Source organism: Amblyomma maculatum, chromosome 5 (genome assembly GCF_055883805.1).
Source record: "Amblyomma maculatum isolate TAMU_Amacu chromosome 5, ASM5588380v1, whole genome shotgun sequence".
NCBI lineage: Eukaryota > Metazoa > Arthropoda > Arachnida > Ixodida > Ixodidae > Amblyomma > Amblyomma maculatum.
Window position 1 is genome coordinate 29253539 of NC_139348.1, and position 17205 is coordinate 29270743.

At 47.7% G+C, this 17205-nt stretch overlaps 1 protein-coding gene across 1 annotated transcript in view; it reads left to right on the top strand.

Annotated features, from left to right (window-relative positions):
* The first annotated feature begins 671 nt into the window (after positions 1 to 671).
* LOC146187927 (extracellular serine/threonine protein CG31145) overlaps positions 672 to 17205 on the top strand; it is a 266568-nt gene continuing 250034 nt past the window's right edge. Inside the window, exon 1 of the mRNA XM_084603562.1 lies at positions 672 to 1388. The gene's annotated coding sequence lies outside the window, so the exon portion shown is untranslated. The remainder of the gene's footprint in view (positions 1389 to 17205) is intronic.

Below are 17205 nucleotides of genomic sequence, written 5' to 3' on the forward strand. Positions count from 1 at the left end.
CTGCCTCCGTTTTCACGCGCTCTCTGAAGCAAGGTCTTTACCGATTAGGTTCCAATACTATTCAGCAGCATATTTCACCGCAACCTGTACCTGTACTAGATATATTCTACTGCTTCGGATGGCCTCCAGCAATACCATTCTCATAATATCAATAACCTAAACTTAACTTGCCTCTCAAATGCTTGACAAACGTACAATGAGCGAGAGTTGCGAGCTACATGATACTATTTTGGAAACGATGCTCAACTTCATTTAGCACACACAAGCAGTGCGAGAGACACTGATCAAACGAAAAAACCCTATCAATAACTGTTGTTTGGAAAATAAGAAGAAAAAGAAATGCCAAAAATTCAGGATTATAGCACCACCTACACTTGCTTCATTAGGCTGCGTTAAGCGCCTACTATGCGCAGTAGAATGAAGGGACCATTTTGACTTTTTCCCCTACTGCGACGATGTTGAACACGCGAAAACGACGCCTGCACTCGCAGCCCACCAGTGCAATCTAATCGAAGGCAAGCGAACTGGCTCCGAACGTCGCCGGGTGAATCGGTGCTGCACGGCTGGGCTAGGCCGTCCACCTTCCTCATCCCAAGCCAAGCTCACGCAGCGTGCAGGCTCTTTCCCACTTCCCTCTCTCTGTTCTCCTCACCCGCCGTAGCAGCGTAAAGGGCACCAACGTCGCCGCCAGCGCGAGAGGCGCTTGTCGACGCTGCCGCTGCTGCCTCCGTCGTCAGCGGCCAAACATGGTCGACCCGCGGCAGCGAACCACCTGACTCGCAACTCCGAGCCGGGACCAGCTGATCTTCGCCGCCGCGCTCCGGGAGCGTGGGCTTTTGGAGCTGAGGAAGAGCCGGGGGGCTGCGCCTGATCCCTCTCTCTCCCTCTCCGTTCGCGTGGCGGGGAACCCCGGGCCCAACGAGCGTGGCCCGTTTTGGGTGAAGGGACTCTGCGGCGGCTGCTCACCGCCAACTCCCCCACCGAGTCGTCCCTGGCGTCGACGGTTCTTGAAGTGGCGTGCTGCGCGCGCTCCCGTGTGTGAGTGTGTAGAGGGTCTGTTTCCTCCAAAAACGATGACCCCGCTAAGTATGCTCCTTGCTCTGCGGTTACGGCGGCTGCCGCTGTTGGTCCCCGATGTTGCGGCGATACGTGGGGTGCTTAAATAGGCTGCTGAGTTTCGTGCAGCCAGCGCAAGACAACTACCTGCATATGGTGTTCTGCTCTCACATTCGAGCAAGTCGACGTAATTGTGGTGGTGATTGTTGTGGGGCATTGCTTGTGTCGTCGGTCATAGAACTTCGGCTGTGTTGCCGTCCAGCGTCAGTGTCTACGCAGCCGGAAAAGTTGTTCCATTACGTTCAAGGACAGTGACACCACCGCTGCCACAGGTAAGGTTTAGCGCATTATGCTTTTTCGGGATTGAAAAGCATATTGGTTACCTCCAGTTAAGATTTCAACCTCGTAGCGAGAACATTAAACATCAGTGTTGAGAAAAAAACAAAAAGAACACCTGCTTCACTGACAGCTTCACGGGGGCATTCAGTTTCTGCCGAGCACAGTTGCTTATAAGCGACGCACATGATCGCAGGATCCACGTGCTCGGTTGCAGCAAGGCACGCCGGCAGTTTAGACAGGGCCAGCATGCGAAACAGTGTGCCTATTTTTAAAGCCCCGTCAAGATGCCCCAGTTTCGCGCTGTGCTGAAGACTCCACGAGACCGCTGAGCAGTCTTCTAGAGCACTATAGCTGAGCAACGGCGCATGTTCCTTATCGGAGACTCATGCGAGTTCTTTATACATTATTTGCACAAGCAGCTGCGTACTCTTCTTCGTTCTTAGGGCACAAGTGCGCGGCCACCGAGAATTATTGTGTTGCACACATATCTCCTCTTTTTTTTTTTTTTTTTTTTTTTTTCTGGAGGCGGTCAATTTGTCAGGCATGTGCGGGCATATTCTAGGAGCGACTTCCTACGTCAGCAATTGTCTGGAAAGAAGAACACAAGTGTTTCGAGTAGAGACGAAAACTGGGATTTCTTTTTTTTTTTTTGGTGCTGAAGGGCAAACTGTATGGTGTGGAGTGATCTGAAAATTTTACATTGTGAGTGGCACTTTATTGCTGAGGTGGCGCGGAAATATATAGGACATCCGGCAGTCAGGTCTTCTGGGATGAGGATGATGGAGACGGCATTTACGGAAAAGAAAACAATCAATTAGAAAGCGCACTGTATTGAAATTTAAAATCGCACTACTTTCGTTTCCCCTTCGCCGCCTGAATGCATTAGTTGGCCACCGTTTACGTAGCCCCAGAGTGTGGAGAGTAAGCAGAGTTGAAATAAAAAGAGCCCGTAAATAATTCTTTCTCGGATGACTCACGGCAGCCGAGGAGATCAGCATTTCTCAAGCTTTCCTGCGTGAATAAAAAAAGTGAATCGATTTTATGCTGTCTACTCCTACATTTGGCATCCCTTCCGTTTTCCAGTACGCAAAAACAAAAAAAGAAATAGCGCACTTGTTTCAAAATGCACAAAAACGTATATGCGCATTCTGATGCGCCGGTGACGATCGCGAGAATCTATAACCTCAAGAACAACGCTCCGGATCACGGCTCATTAAAACAATAATCTGTCAAAAACCCGATTCCGATTATTTTGGATCCGACGGATTGTTTTGAAATGTGTATACAAGTCTTTCGATTGGCCTTCCACAGTCGGAAAAAAAGAACACTAAAATTTGTTTACAGCTCAGACAGACAAACACAGGAAGGGACTAGGCAGAGCGCTAACTTCATTCGCTTTCCCTTCGTTCCTTCTTGTGTTGGTCTGGCTGCGCTGTAAACAAATATCGGTAATGCACCAACTATCCATTGAAAAGCGTTATCGATGCAAAAAGAAAAAAGATCTACAGAAACTTTTCTGTTGCCACAATCGAATTTCTATGCGGTTTTTGACATTAAACCTGTTGTGGCATTGGAAATTTCTGTAGTAACATCATAATGTTGTGTTATTAGAGGAGAAAAGTACTACAGGAATACATAACTCTCACGTTGCGACAATTTCAGAATATTGTGTCATATTCTTGACACGGTTCTAATGTTTTCCACTGCCGACGATGTCGTATAGTCAGCCACTGCTGTGAACAAATTGTGCGACACCGCGATTAATTGCTTTTTCTTTGTTACAAGGAATGGCGGCTCAAGCAGTTAAATGGTTTTTATTGTGAAATACCATTTCAGACATTCACCAGGCCTCATCTCTCAAAAATTCACCGCACGCGAAGCGCAATACTACAATGGTCTGCAATACCAGGGTGCTGGAAACCTAGAGCCCGTATTCCGAGTTTGCGTCGCTTTCACAAGTTAGTTTGCTTTTCGCCATCACCTTATTGGTGGAAATGCCGGAACCGGAAGTGGTGTCAAGTGAAGGTGTTTTCAGCAATCAGGCGACTCGAAGTGAGGTTGAAAACGACGTAAACTCAGAATATCTGCCCTGGACTATTGACTGAAATAAACCTTTCTTCATTTTCTGAAAATAGAACGCCGTGAGGAGCCGAGAGCATTTCTATTTGTTATTGGGGCTCTCTGCTTTCGTTGTAAATTGGGCTCTTTGTTCACTTCATCCGTCCCCTTCCGCACCCTTTATTCACATGTCTCATGCATCTGGCTTGTACGAAGGGTCATCTAGCTTCTTTCCTACAAAGACTGTCGTTGCTTGACACTTGACTGAACATGAATGCAGTCCGCTGTCGCTTGGGTGGCCGCTCACTAAAGTTCGCGCTTTAAGTTCGACATTCCTTGAAGACCCAGAAAGGTAAATGTAAATTGGTTTACAGGAAAGCAACGACGCAGTGACTGCCACACATCTCCGCGGACATCTAGTCCGCGCTGTAAGAGAAGGGAGGAAGGCGGGAATGAAAGAAGAGAGAGATGCCATAGTGGAGGGCTACGGAGTTATTTCGGCCGCCTGAAGATCGTTAACATGCACTGACAGCGCATGGACGCCGTTTGCGTTTCATTCGCATCGAAACGCGGCCATCTCGGTCTGGTTCGAGCTCGGGTATGCCTAGCGTGTTTGCACTGGGCTGCCACGCGCCGAAATACACGCAGTTGCGGCTTATGTGAACACGGGCCCGCCAGCTTGCTACTTTTTTTCCCATAAGCTGATGCTCAGAACCCAAGTCTGCACTCCCGCCTTCTCCCTTTTTGTTTTTGTACATAGTATACAGAGCGGCTGCTGCTCTTTCGAAAAATTCTACGGAGTTCCAGCACGGCATGAAGCACACATTACGCATTCTATCAATCATTAACTCCATCAGCGTAAGAGCAGTACGCACTTTTTTTTTTTTAATGCACAGATACATTCCCAACTTGACTGTGCAATAACGACAGGGCGCGTTATTTTGTACAAGCTGAGTGTTCCCTTCCATGTACTGGAGTCACGAGTTCACGGCGATTTGCATTCCCTAGCGGAATAGAGACGAATCATTCTCTGTGTGGCGACCTTTCAAAATTAAGGGCACGTTTTCTGTCTAGAACTCTCGTTGAACCTGCCCAGGGGCTGCTTGCACGTCACCACCTACGTGCAGCTAATGTTGAAAAGTGCGGGGGCAATATCAGCAATGTCAATGGGCAGGTTTTTGACCTCTCAGAGTGTGCTTAATATAGTGCGGTCGTGCGCATGTGCAGTTTCACCACTGCTGACGCATATAATTGAGAAAATGGCGTGATCGAATTTGGATCAAGTTAATTAATTCATTTGAGCGATTCAACGATTTCGCCCTCTAGGCAATAGGCAATTTCGTACGATAAGTTTCTGCCATAACTGCGTCCGGCATTCGCTTTATATAGTCAAATATTAATGATCGGAGTTGGAACGCATAATCCTAGTCTTACCACGGACGGCTATTCAGAACATAACTTTCACCAAGTCTTTACTCCCGCGGCCAAACTTGTGAGCGCATGGGACAGCCGCGGCTTTCAGAAAATTAGCGTAGTTGGAGTACCTGACACAGTGGCTCAGTGAACAGGAACGTTCGAAAATTGAGCCCGAGGGCGTGGTTTCGAATCCCGGCCACGGGGGCTGCATATCGAAGGAGGCGAAATGCATTAGTACCCGTACATTGAGATCTCGGTGAGCGCTCACGACATCTTCAGGCGGTCGAAGTTAGCCCGAATTAAAAACAAAATTGTTCGAAATATGCAGACCGCAAATGAAGGAAAGCCCTTTTTAATGCACTTGGAGATGGCGGTGCATTGTAGCGTCAACACGAAAAAGTCGCAAGTTGAAATTTGCAGATTTCGAATCACTTAAAATCCTTTTTACTGGTGGTTCCCAACTTTAAACTGTCCAACCTTTATTTTTCTTTAACAGTGCATCTCTATGCAAGGTGTATGATAGCGCCTCCGTGGCGTTCAAGCGGTTCGTAATAACCCTCTATTGATGATTCCATCGAAAGTTGGTAAAATGTCACAGCAATATGACATACGCTCTCGGTGCATCTATGACGCATTGCACAGGGAATAGTCATGTATGATATGTGGAGGTTATATAACGTCCGAAAGCAGCACGCCTCGGGTTCTTTAGCCGGCACTAACATTGACGGCACGACATGGACAGTGTCTTTCTGCATATCGCCTCCGTCGAAACGCGGTCACCGCGACTGGGATTCAATCCCGCGTCCTTACTCTCAGTGGCCGGCCACTGCGATGGGTAGCAAGCAGGTGAGACCTTGAAACAGTTTTACATTCGCTATCGTCACAGCGGGGACAAATGTACCGAGAGCACTGCATGGAGGTGATGTAGTCGTATCCATGGATGGAGCGTACACGTACAAAGCCCGCACTTGCTGGCGTTTCAAGCCGCATATTTGGCTGAATTGCGAGATTGCGCCGAAATATTTTTTTCGTAAACATGTGCTGGTGATTTACACTGTCTTGGATAATGTAATAAAAGCACTTCTTGAATGTTTTAATGCGAATAGCGAGTATTTATAGTACAAATTTTGTAACACAGTATTGCCTCGCAAAATGCGATTATAGATGTCGTCGAGCATAGCCATCTGTTTGTATCTTCGAACGCAGCTACGCCTATACGGTGTTCCCGCCGCGATGGTTTAATTGCCTCTTGAGTTCGGCTCCTGATCCGAGGTTGGAGGGTTCAAGCCTGGCCGCGGCGCCCTTCTTTCGATGGAAGCGGAATACAAAAGCCCCCGTGTGTTGAGCAGTGTGAGCAGGTGGCTTAAGTTAACCAGGAGCCATCCACTGCAGCGTTCCTTATAGACTGTTCACTGTAGAATCCCACAATTTGCAATTATACTGCGACTGTGGATTCATCGGCAAGATATAGCACGGTATCTGCCGAATTGACTGAACATAAACAATGGGTCGATTTGCACCACGGAGCCGTGACAACCGGGCATTCGAGACTTGCACCAATCGGCGGCGACTGCAGTGGAACGGGACCATTTCGTGGGCACTTCAGGAGTGTATATACCAGCTCAGAGAGCTAGAAGTGTCATTTGTAGAAGACGCGCCCAGGCGCAGGAATGAAGTGAACATATTTGTTGCGTTGCAAATTATTTAGCTCGTCAGATTATACCGGCGACAGCTGTCGTACGAGTATACACAGACGGCTCGTGTGGCATGCTACGCAGCACATGAAGGCGCGCGCAAAACGCGGTGCGTCGCTTTCAAAACCGCTTTCCGTGAGTCTGGACGCTTGCCAGCCCGAAAGAGGCTAGTAGACACGTGGGAGCTCCACACGGTTGGACGGACAGAACAAGGCAGTTCCCACGAGAACCTTGCCACACCGTACATTGCCTGACACGGGTGTATGGAAACCTGTAGCTCTTTCTGCGGCCCAAAGAGGACACCGATAATTGCCGATGGTAGAGTCATCACGAAAGAATGTGGGGAAAATTAGGGGCCCGTTACGGGATGCATGCATACAAAGGGAGTCAACAGACACTGACAGCGAGGAAAGCATTGGGATTTTTTTGCGGTTATTGATCAAGATAAGAATGTAATCATTGAAATAATTGATTAGGAAGCTGATAGAAAAAAAAAAACATCATGCTGCCGCTCGGAGTCTTTCACACGACATCCGATTTTTGCGTCCGTTGCTGTACCCGCGTGACACTCTCTCTAATACAAGACATTCCACATCCGTCGCTATAAACGAGACTGGCACTGGTGAACTTCCTCAAGAATGGATTACACACAACATAGATACCTAAGAAAGTAGAACGTGGCAGCCGCCGCCATATACGTATCAGTATAGCGTTTGGATCAGTAGACTTTGAATTCAGTCGCGAAAAGATGTATTTGAGCACACTTTTCTAAGCGATACGTACATCTTCTATTATGGAATGAACATTAAATCCCCCCCCCCCCAAAAAAAAAAAAAAGAAAAAAAAATTGCTCACAACTAAAGTAAAGTTGTCCTCAGTGGCCCTGTGACCGTCTCTCGTCCCTCGCTATCGTATCTTCCTTCTCACACCCGGTGCCCAATATACGTACAGCTTTTGTCAAGCGATTACAGCCCATGAGGTTAGCTCCTAAAACGTATAGTGGCGCTCATCAGGCATTCGTGGAAGTCCTATACCCCATGGATGGATCAGGAATAGTCTTCTTACTTTCTGGAGGTTTACAATGCTGGAGATGCATCACGTTAAAGCTCAGAATCAATCTCCCTGGACTATAAACGTTTGAATAAAGTCGTGCAGTATAGAGATACATGCAAACATCAGTTACCAAGGTTTGTGCTGCCGAAAACCATGAGATCACATACACCAATGAACAAACGACCCCCCCCCCTCTCCCCTCCCCTATCTGCAGTGTTCAATTTGTTCAAGGGGCGACAGTGTTCAGCACCTGCTTCGCAAGCGTGCCGCGACAAAAACGAGAACACCATCCGCCCGCGTTGCTAACTTCAGCGATCGTAGTTTCGCGTGCACTGCAGGCTACAGCTGGTGTTTATTTTGATAACATGACCCGCGCCCTCTCCGACAAAACGAAACCAAGAACAACAATCAAACAGAAAGTGACGCTGCTACACCGGCCGCCTTCGATGTCCATGCCCCAAGCTCGCCTTCTACGTAACAGGGTGTAAACGATTTCAGTCAGATAGCGCTACTCGTCTTTGCGACTCGAATACAGCCGCGCTGCACCGCCATCGTCTTCCCTCGAAGCCCCGATTACACTCTTTTCTTTTTCTATTGTTAATTGTAGCCTCTAGAAACTGGAATAGGCCAGCTTTTACCATTTTTTTTTTTTCTTTCAGCGCCACTGCCTGGGCCATAACCGGAGCAATAATTTGTACGCGACGCAGGTGGTGATTATCCCGGGGTGGTGTAGGTAAGCCTGAAAGGAGGTAATAGCGTTGCGGTGTAAAGGTCAACTTCGTGTGGAAACAAGGAGGGGGGCTGTGTATAACCAAACGCGGCGGGACGCGATCGGCGCACCCTGTATGTAACCAATGCTCGCAAATATCTCGACAGCTTTTGCAAATAGCCGCTTGGACTCCCACCCATCTCTCCCTGTCTCTTTCTTACTTGCACTCCTTGTTAAACGGGGCAACGCTCAGTGGCTATACTGAGGCGTTCGGTTGCAAGTCGCCTATTTCTTTACCATCTGCACGCTTGGAGCCGCGTTTAAAGAGAGAGAATTTAAACCACCTCAACCACGACAAACCGATTTCCCTCATCAGCGGGCGCACGTCCGCTTACAGCCACTAATTTTTCCCCAACGCAATAGCACTCTAGAATTAATGGCATCGCTTCATGCACTGATCATAGAGTATTCCGGGACAAAATGAAAGCTCGTCATTTGTAGCATTCACTACTTCCGTGTGTGCCTACTGTAAAGTTTTATTCTGATAATATTGAGCCACCCTGAGTGAACACTGATGCTTTAATTGGTTGGTTGGTTGGTTTGTGGGGTTTAACGTCCCAAAGCGACTAAGGCTATGAGAGACGCCGTAGTGGAGGACTCCGAAAATTTCGACCACCTGGGGTTCTTTAACGTGCACTGACATCGCACAGCACACGGACGCCACTCCGTTTCGCCTCCATCGAAACGCAACCGCCGAGGTCGGGTTCGGACCCGGGTACTCCGGCCCAGTAGTCGGGCGTCTTACCACTGCGCCACCCCGGCGGGGTACTGATGCTGTATAATGTCTTCTGTAGCTCTTTTTCAGTTACTTTTTTATTTTCGCCGTACGAAGACCGATACGCCCCCTCCTTATATGATGCCTTCCGGTCCTTAAGGAGACCGTAAATGAAATGAAATAAAAAGCTAACGTACAGGTAGTGTCAGGGCCTTTGACAGCCCACAGTGCACAGATTAGTTGGGTGAATGTACTCTTATTTCGTCTTTTTATTATTACTTTGCTCTTTGTTTCTCATCCAGGAGCGTTTCTTGCAGTGTGTGGGTTATCTATAGGGTACCAGAATGCGAAGTGATGAATATTTGTGCAGCCAGGGTGGATATATGATCGTCGCTCAACAGGTGGAGGAGAAGAGATTCATCGAAAAATAGTAAGTCCGTGCCTAAAATGAACACAGTAGAGAGAACAGAAGAGGAAAGATTGGAAAGGGCAAGTGGTTACCGCTGCACCAGTGGGAAAAATAACGCGGATGGCGGCGAGTTATTATCACCGGCAGAACCAAAGCACGCGCGTTCTTATCGCCGATAAGAGGTGCCCGGCTTCTCCGCCACTCGTTGGAGATCCTTTTTAACCTCTGCGGGGCAACCTACAGATGCGTGCCCGGAGTCCTCAAGCAGTCCATTGCAGTGCATGCACAGCTGGTATATATATACGGGAGGGGAAGGGTGGGGGGGTGGGGGGGGGGGAGCGTGATTTAGTACTTGCATACATGATAAAGGTGCGCTGACAGTGTATTTCCTCCCTTTTTACTGCGGAATTTCAATTCGTCCTGGATCCTCTGCATATCGCCTGCAGCGAATACGGAGGCATGTATGTGTCCTTTTTTATTCTTTTGCAACATGCGGGTTAGCATATGAGTAGACTGCCAGAAACCACACATTGGGGCAACAGTGCAGAAGCATTGAAGCGAAGGTCATACCAAAGAATACGATCGCTGCACTTTAACAGAATATGCCAGCACTTGCACCTGTTTATTAAAGTGTTGTAGTAAAGCTTTCTGAACAAGTGCAACAGGTGTTCTATGAGACTGTACCACAGGTTTTTGGATTGAGCGCAGTGAAGAAGATGGGTATACACAAAGTCAAAGGAAGTCGAATAAGGGTTGAGGGCTAATGCTCAGCTAGTCAACGTTTGGACAAGTGGTCTTGTCTTCGTCGAGGCAGATGTAGACAAGGCGACTTGTCCAAACGTTGGTTAGTTGACTTATGCTTCCCTTTCAGCATTTCTTCTTTTCATTTTTTTTTTGTCGCTGGTTGTGCCGCTGTGCTGCAGCCGGTGTGTTGTACACTAGTACCAGCGGTTGTACTGAAGATATTCAACAAGCGCGTTATATAATTTTACCAGCGTTTTTACCGAAGAGGGACAACCAATGCGCTATAGCCCTGAACCAAATTTTGTGCCGAAGGCCGATGTAAAGTTTTACTGAAGAGATTCAAGAGGTGAATTATAGCAAAGGCTCTACTGTAGCGTGATCGATGTGCTATAGCATTAGACCAAAGGTCGATTATAATGAACCAATTATAAAATTATATGGTACGTTGTAGCATTACATCGAATGCCGTATCAAATCGTTCATGAACACAGATTGCACTTCATCGATTGAATGTTGAGGCAGAACCTTCGGCTTAGTTTATGCGGCTTTACTTTCCGAACTTTCATAAAAGGTGACCGACGATCCAATAGATAGACCACATTTTGCTGTTAATCTATCGTCTCTTTTCTGAAAATTTCGCCCACAGCAGTGTAACGCTCCAGGTCTTAAACCCCAGTGTAAAGTGAATCTAAGTTGACCATTTACATTTGAAGGTTTTCCAACATGTAGACGCTTCGAAAGGAAGACGTCGGTAAAAAAAGTAAAATGACCAAGCGAGCGCTGGCGAATATTTAGTGAATGAATTGTTAGAGAGACATAATCGTCATATTCGTATCTAGGACTAGACACGACAAATTCCTCCTTTTGCATCCCTCCACTTTACCGTGACATCCGCCAGCTGCAGCCATGGGCCACCTATTCCCCGAAGTCTTTCTAATCTCACTCGCCCTCTTGACTCTCTGCCCCTCCCTCCGGTATTTCCTTCTCTTGGAATCCACGCTGTTAACCCTAAGATAGCATCGGTTATCTTGTCCTCCCATTACACGCCCCGCCCGTTCATTCCTTATCACCGACTGACGTTTCTGCCCAAACCCACTCTGCTCTCTTCTGGTCATGTGAGCGCTTGTGAGAAATAAAATTCAAAAAAGGATGAAAGATTTACTCTGTTGCTAAAAAATCTTTAGACTCGTGCAGCAACAATGCAATGCAAAGCAAACCAGGCTTTAAGAATTTTGAGAAAAGGCTCCATAGTTGGGACGAAACACGCGACAAACCATTCACGGCGCAAATGCGTGAGGTCGTGAATTCAGTCGATGTCGGGCGAATTACAAATTTGTTTATTCGAATCCAAGCTCCTCCTATAAAAGAAAAAATGAAATAGCGAGAAAGAGAGAGAGCTTAACTGCCTTCGGGCCGAAGTAAACAGGCTAATAATTACACGGCGTGTAATTATTCAACTTATCCTCGTAAAAAAGATCATTGCACGATCTACGGACTGAGTCAAGAAAATTTTCTAAAGGTCACGCGGGAATAAAATTAGCACGAGGGGATTCTTTGAATCTTTTTAAGAGATAGAAACTTCACGGATTCTAATGACACACTGTTACAAACGCGAAATGCTGTAAACTCTTACATATACGAAATAAGCGGGTACAATACGGACGCCGGTTATTTTTTTTTTTTTTCGTTTTTACTGAAAGATGGAAATGAAATGAAATATGGTAGTTAATGCGAGTTGGAGACATTTTGGCTGGAATTTTAAAGAAAAAAAAAAGTAGGGATATGAGGCTGAATATGTAACGCGTAAACCTAACAGAAGGTGATGTAACAGAGTATAATGAAGGGGGGGGGGGGGGGGGGAGGTGGATCGACGATCTTGGAAAACATCCTATAAGGATGCTGCCTTAACAGGCGCAGGGCAGAAGCAACCGATACTTGAAAAGGGCCCATTCTCTGGCACTCTCGGGCTCAAGTTTGCTGCCAATGGTGGCGGCGATGATAATGAGAATGATTATGCAATCGTACCGTCGCTGAAAAGCTGTGCTGCGCGTATGCACTCCGCGCCGACCGCGGTGGTGTTTACGCGGGAAAGGCGCTCTCTTTCCCGGTTATATAAAGCGAGCTCGTTTTCGATCCGGCAGGAACTACAGCTTCGCGACCTTTCCAGAACCGCTGCCTCGAGAAGCCGCGCTACTGAATGGCGGCCACTATAAATGATAATCGCGCGGTATTCTCAACCTCCGTACGGCTTCTTTCACCACGATCGTGTACGAAAAGCAGATCGAATCGTTCGCTCGAGAGAGTATGGCTGCTCGATTTCAAATCCAAACAGAGAGAGAGGAGGTATTTGCGACTCTTCTAGACAGACCCGGTGTCCTAAATATCTTCCTTTCCTTCTTTGGTTCGATAAAAGCGCTGTACCGAGCGTCCTATTCTCCGCCGTTCTCGAAGACGGCGACGCAACCGCTAGGAGGCGCTCCACTTTCATTCCTTTTGTCTGTTCTTCTTTCTTTCTTCCGCCCTGCTCCTCCTCTCTTTCTCCAGCCTTCAACCTTATTGATCTGCCAATTAGGTCGCCGTCTGCCGCCCCATTGAGCTGGGGGCCGATAGGCAGCAACAAAGCCTCCGCCTCCCGAGTACGCGTGCGCGCACGCTGCCGACACAACAATAGGGGCACGTGTCAGTTGCCGCGAGCTCCAGGACAACGTTCGGCGGCCTCTTGTGTGCAACGAATCCGTTCGAGTGCTTCTGCTCTGCCACTTACTATTGCCCTTCATTAATCCCGGAATAACGGTAGTTTGTTGCCCTTTTTGCTGGTAAGCGGTCCCTAGGCATCGCCATATTACTCGTCGGACTGTTACGTGCGCTTGGCTCTAGTGCGGGGGCAGCGTAGAGAAACATATTACGTAAGTATGTTTCTCTATGGTGGCAGCACGAGCTCTCTGCGCCTGCTCGCGTAGCTGAAAAAAAAAAAAAGAAAAAAAAAAAAAAAAAGAAGGCGCGTTTGATACATGCTTGCTCCTGATCGGAAGGTCCGTACATTTTGCCACTAAGAATTCATCGAAGTCGAGGAACTTGCTTTTTGGGCCTTTACGAACAAGTGCAGACAGCTCACGCTTCCACTTCCGCTGTACTAGCATCGAGAGCAGCCCGGCATTAAAAGTTGTTAGTACGGCCGGAGTGGTATAGCGAAGGGAATGACGGCGCATTGGGGCGGCGCTTTGCCAATCCTGAAGGTCAAATGACGAAGAGATTTGACCTCTAACGAAAACATGCAGTCGCTAGTCACGTACACCATCGCCATGGCCGCAGTGTCTCCACGGGCATATCGCTATGTTTACATAATATCAATGACCAGCCTAACCCTACTATGGCAAATACGATGGTGGCTTCCAAATCTCGCCTGGGCCACTCCGAATTCGGCTCGGACCACCACTATAATTTGACCTCTGCCGATATGGACCAAGACTGATGATCAGTGCAGTGTAATTAGACTAGTTAATGGCATTCTAGTGGAAATCGAGAATATATGGACAGGGAGAGTAGCGCGTAGAGAAGACAATCGATGCTCGCTTATTGTAACAAACTGGATTCCAAGGGAAGGAAATCGTATCAGGGGGCGGCAGAAAGTTAGGTGGGCGGACGAGGTTAAGACGTTCGCAGGGGTCAAGTGGATGCCGCTAGCATAGGACCGAGTTAATTGGGGGAATATGGGAGAGGTCTTCGCCCTGTTGTGGCTGATGATGATGGTGATGATGTAATTCGACTATGACGAATGCGATGGATGCCTCCAAATATGGCTCGTGCCACGTCCAAATTTGGCTCGGGTCGCTACCAAAATTTTACCTTGGCCGATTTGTACCAATTAATATCTAGTCTAATTCGACTATGGCGAACACAATGATGACCTTAAGCTTGATACAGGCCACACCAAAATTATACCTCTGATGATTTGGACTAGGTCGATGTCCAGCCTAATTAGCACAGTGGCCGCCTCCAAATTTCTCCTGGGCCACCCGAAACTTGCTCCGGGCCACGCCTAAATTTGACCTCTGCCGATTTGGATTAAAATCGCAGTACATTGTGTGTAAAAATACAATTAATCAACAATTTACGCAATCATACGACTCGCGCGTCTTCCCGCGTTGCTAAGTAAAGGCACGCTCACACTGGCGGGAAAACGCGCAACGCTGGACGTCCTCCGCGCGCCGCTTCCCGCAGAAACCGGTTTTTTTCCCGCAGGCTGACTTGTTTGACGTTCCGCGGAGCGATGGGGTCGGGAGCTATTTTCCCCGTCCCGCAGAACGGAGTAGCCGATCGGAGCGGAGCGCAGACCGTGACGTCAGTCCAAGTTCAATGACTCCCGGCGGCGGCTGTGCGGGCGACGGGAGTATCGCTGGTGTCGCTTGAGTAGCCCGCTCACTTGTGCACGAGAAAAGTGCGTGCTTTCCCTTCGCTCTTGTCACGTGACTACTCTTTCTCGCTCCGCTCGCCTTCGCCCCCTCTACATTCCACGACAAACGCAGCGGGAAAACGGGCGTAGTGTGAGCGTCCTTCCGAGGAGCTGCGACGCAGCGGCGCCATGAACGTTGCGCCGCTGCGGGAAGTTTCCCGCTAGTGTGAGCCTGGCTTAACTCAGAGCTAACGCTCGACAATTAGGTTCTGCAGCGTCGATCGACACTGCTGATTTCTTTTTTTTTAAAGGCGGAGGTCTGCCTGCTTATGTATATAGCATTTACAATTTCAGCTAAGAAAGATGCCACCTTTACTCCGTATACAGCCTTGTAATTTTAAGCCCCGGCTATTAACGGCAAGGTAAAGCGGTGGACGCGTAAGCGCTGGACAGGTGGCGTGTACATGTCATCACTGTTGTCATGATGAAGTGGCGGATGTTCAGCGTTGGGGCTGTACCAACCCTCTGACCACATTGAGGGGGTCACATGCATATCGTCGTAGTTCAATACAGAAATAATTAGGATGAATGATTTAAGCGGGAAGTTCTGACGGCAGTGTCTAAAAACTGCGCTGGTCTTAATACGGCATGGTGTGAAGTACACGTAATGTACTGATATTTGCTGCTTCACGCATGAAAGAGTCTTTTAGCGGGAGCTCATCATGGTGCATCTAAAGATTGTACTGTTAACTTCACCCTGATAGTACGAATAACGTATCGGTGAGCCTAGTTACTGGTTCACGTGTGCGTTAAGCCACATTTCTTTTGTCAAGTTCTTGTCTGTTCCGCCTACTTATTCGCGTACGAACAGGAAAAATATAGAGCAGTTCAGTATTTATTTATTTACTTATTTCTTTCTTTCCTTCCTTCCTTCTCGTTTCTAGTCTGAACTTTGCTTCGGACGTTTTACGCGGTCATGCGGGCAAGTGCGACGTTGCAATTGGCCTGTCTCTGAACTCTTTCCCGCCATTCGTTAAATTCCTTCCTGTTTCGTCCTACAGTTCTCTTCCTTGCAGAGGTTTGAAGCGTTTCCGCTTCTTAATAATGCAATACTGATTTTCGTCGCGAAACCGCGGGAATGCACAGCGACCCAAAGCGGCCTCGGAATTGCGAGGAAGCTCAGGCGAGTGATGCCTAACTTAACTTGCTCCCGCTGAACAAAGTAAAACTTCTTACGGAGGAATGTAATGGAACGGGAAATGCGATTTGGTCGAAGCTCAGGGCTTCTTCCGAGAAGCCTATAAAAGGAACGAAAAATGGTATCGCGAACGAATGAAGCCTACATAGGCCATGTGTCCGAAAATAGCCCGGGTTCGCAAACACGAAGGTAGAGTTAGACGCTCGCTCATGTATTTTCTACGCCGACCTTTTGTGCACTGTCTACCCACACGTTTTGGCCGACTTGCGACGTCTCCTTCTTCGTCTTTTTTTTTTTTCCTTTTTTTTTTTGCATGCAGTGGTTTCTTTCATCTTCCTTGCCTGGGCAAACACCAACCTGCATGCGATCTGCCCACGCCGTTGAAGCACTGGTTTAGTTTCGTTCATACTGCGTTCTCCGGAACGTTTACGTTGGTTTTCACTATTTCCTGGTTAAGCATTGCCGGCTTGTCTCCTGACTGTTGAGCAGAACTGCAATGTCTCTGCGAGAGTAACGTCATCAAAATACCAATCGGTATTCCGTGCGACAAGTTTTCATTGGCGGTGCTTTAAAGATCAACGGTGCATTAGCTGGTTCCTTTCACGTATACCGTGAATAGACGTAATCCGAAGGGCAAAATATCGGCGTAACGTCGTTCTAGAAAGATATTTGTATATGACACTGTTCCGCATAGACGTTCCCCTCTGGAGATAAAGCGCTGCTGTTATTTAAAGAAAAAGTTGTGGAGTACACCTGTTGGTGCATCTGTTAACTAATACATCTGCTTGGGGTACTAATACCGCTGCTTGTAGTATAGGTAGCGGCCAGCATTAATGACTTCTCAAAATTTTCTGAAATAACATATTTCAGAAAATTTTGAGAAGTCAGTAATGCTGGCCGCACTGCTCGCAGATGCCTATAGAGATCGTGGTTGCCCCCAGATGGGAGGGGAGAGAACATAGGGAGGCGAGGTCGAGCAAGAAGGCATCACGGTCGTGGTAACATGACGATTATGTTTTATTTACATCCTTAACGAACTTTATTGCTTCAAATGGCGCCGCACACCCCTGTCACCGGTGATGCGGACGTTAAGGCCGGAATGGAATAGAAGTGAGGAGCATCCCTTGCTACCGCTTCCCGCAAAAATCAACGCATACAAATACAGCTTCTTCCCCAAAACCATTTAGGACTGGAGCTCGCTTCCTGAGTCTGTTTTTCATTCAGTTATCTTTGAAGAAGGACTCCAGTGCGTTTTCCTGAATTTCCTGAACCATGCTGCAAACGTTTTGAGTTTTTGTTCTTTTCTTATGGAACACATTTTGCTTTCTTTTTTGACATGCAGTGTATTTTCGTAGTTATGA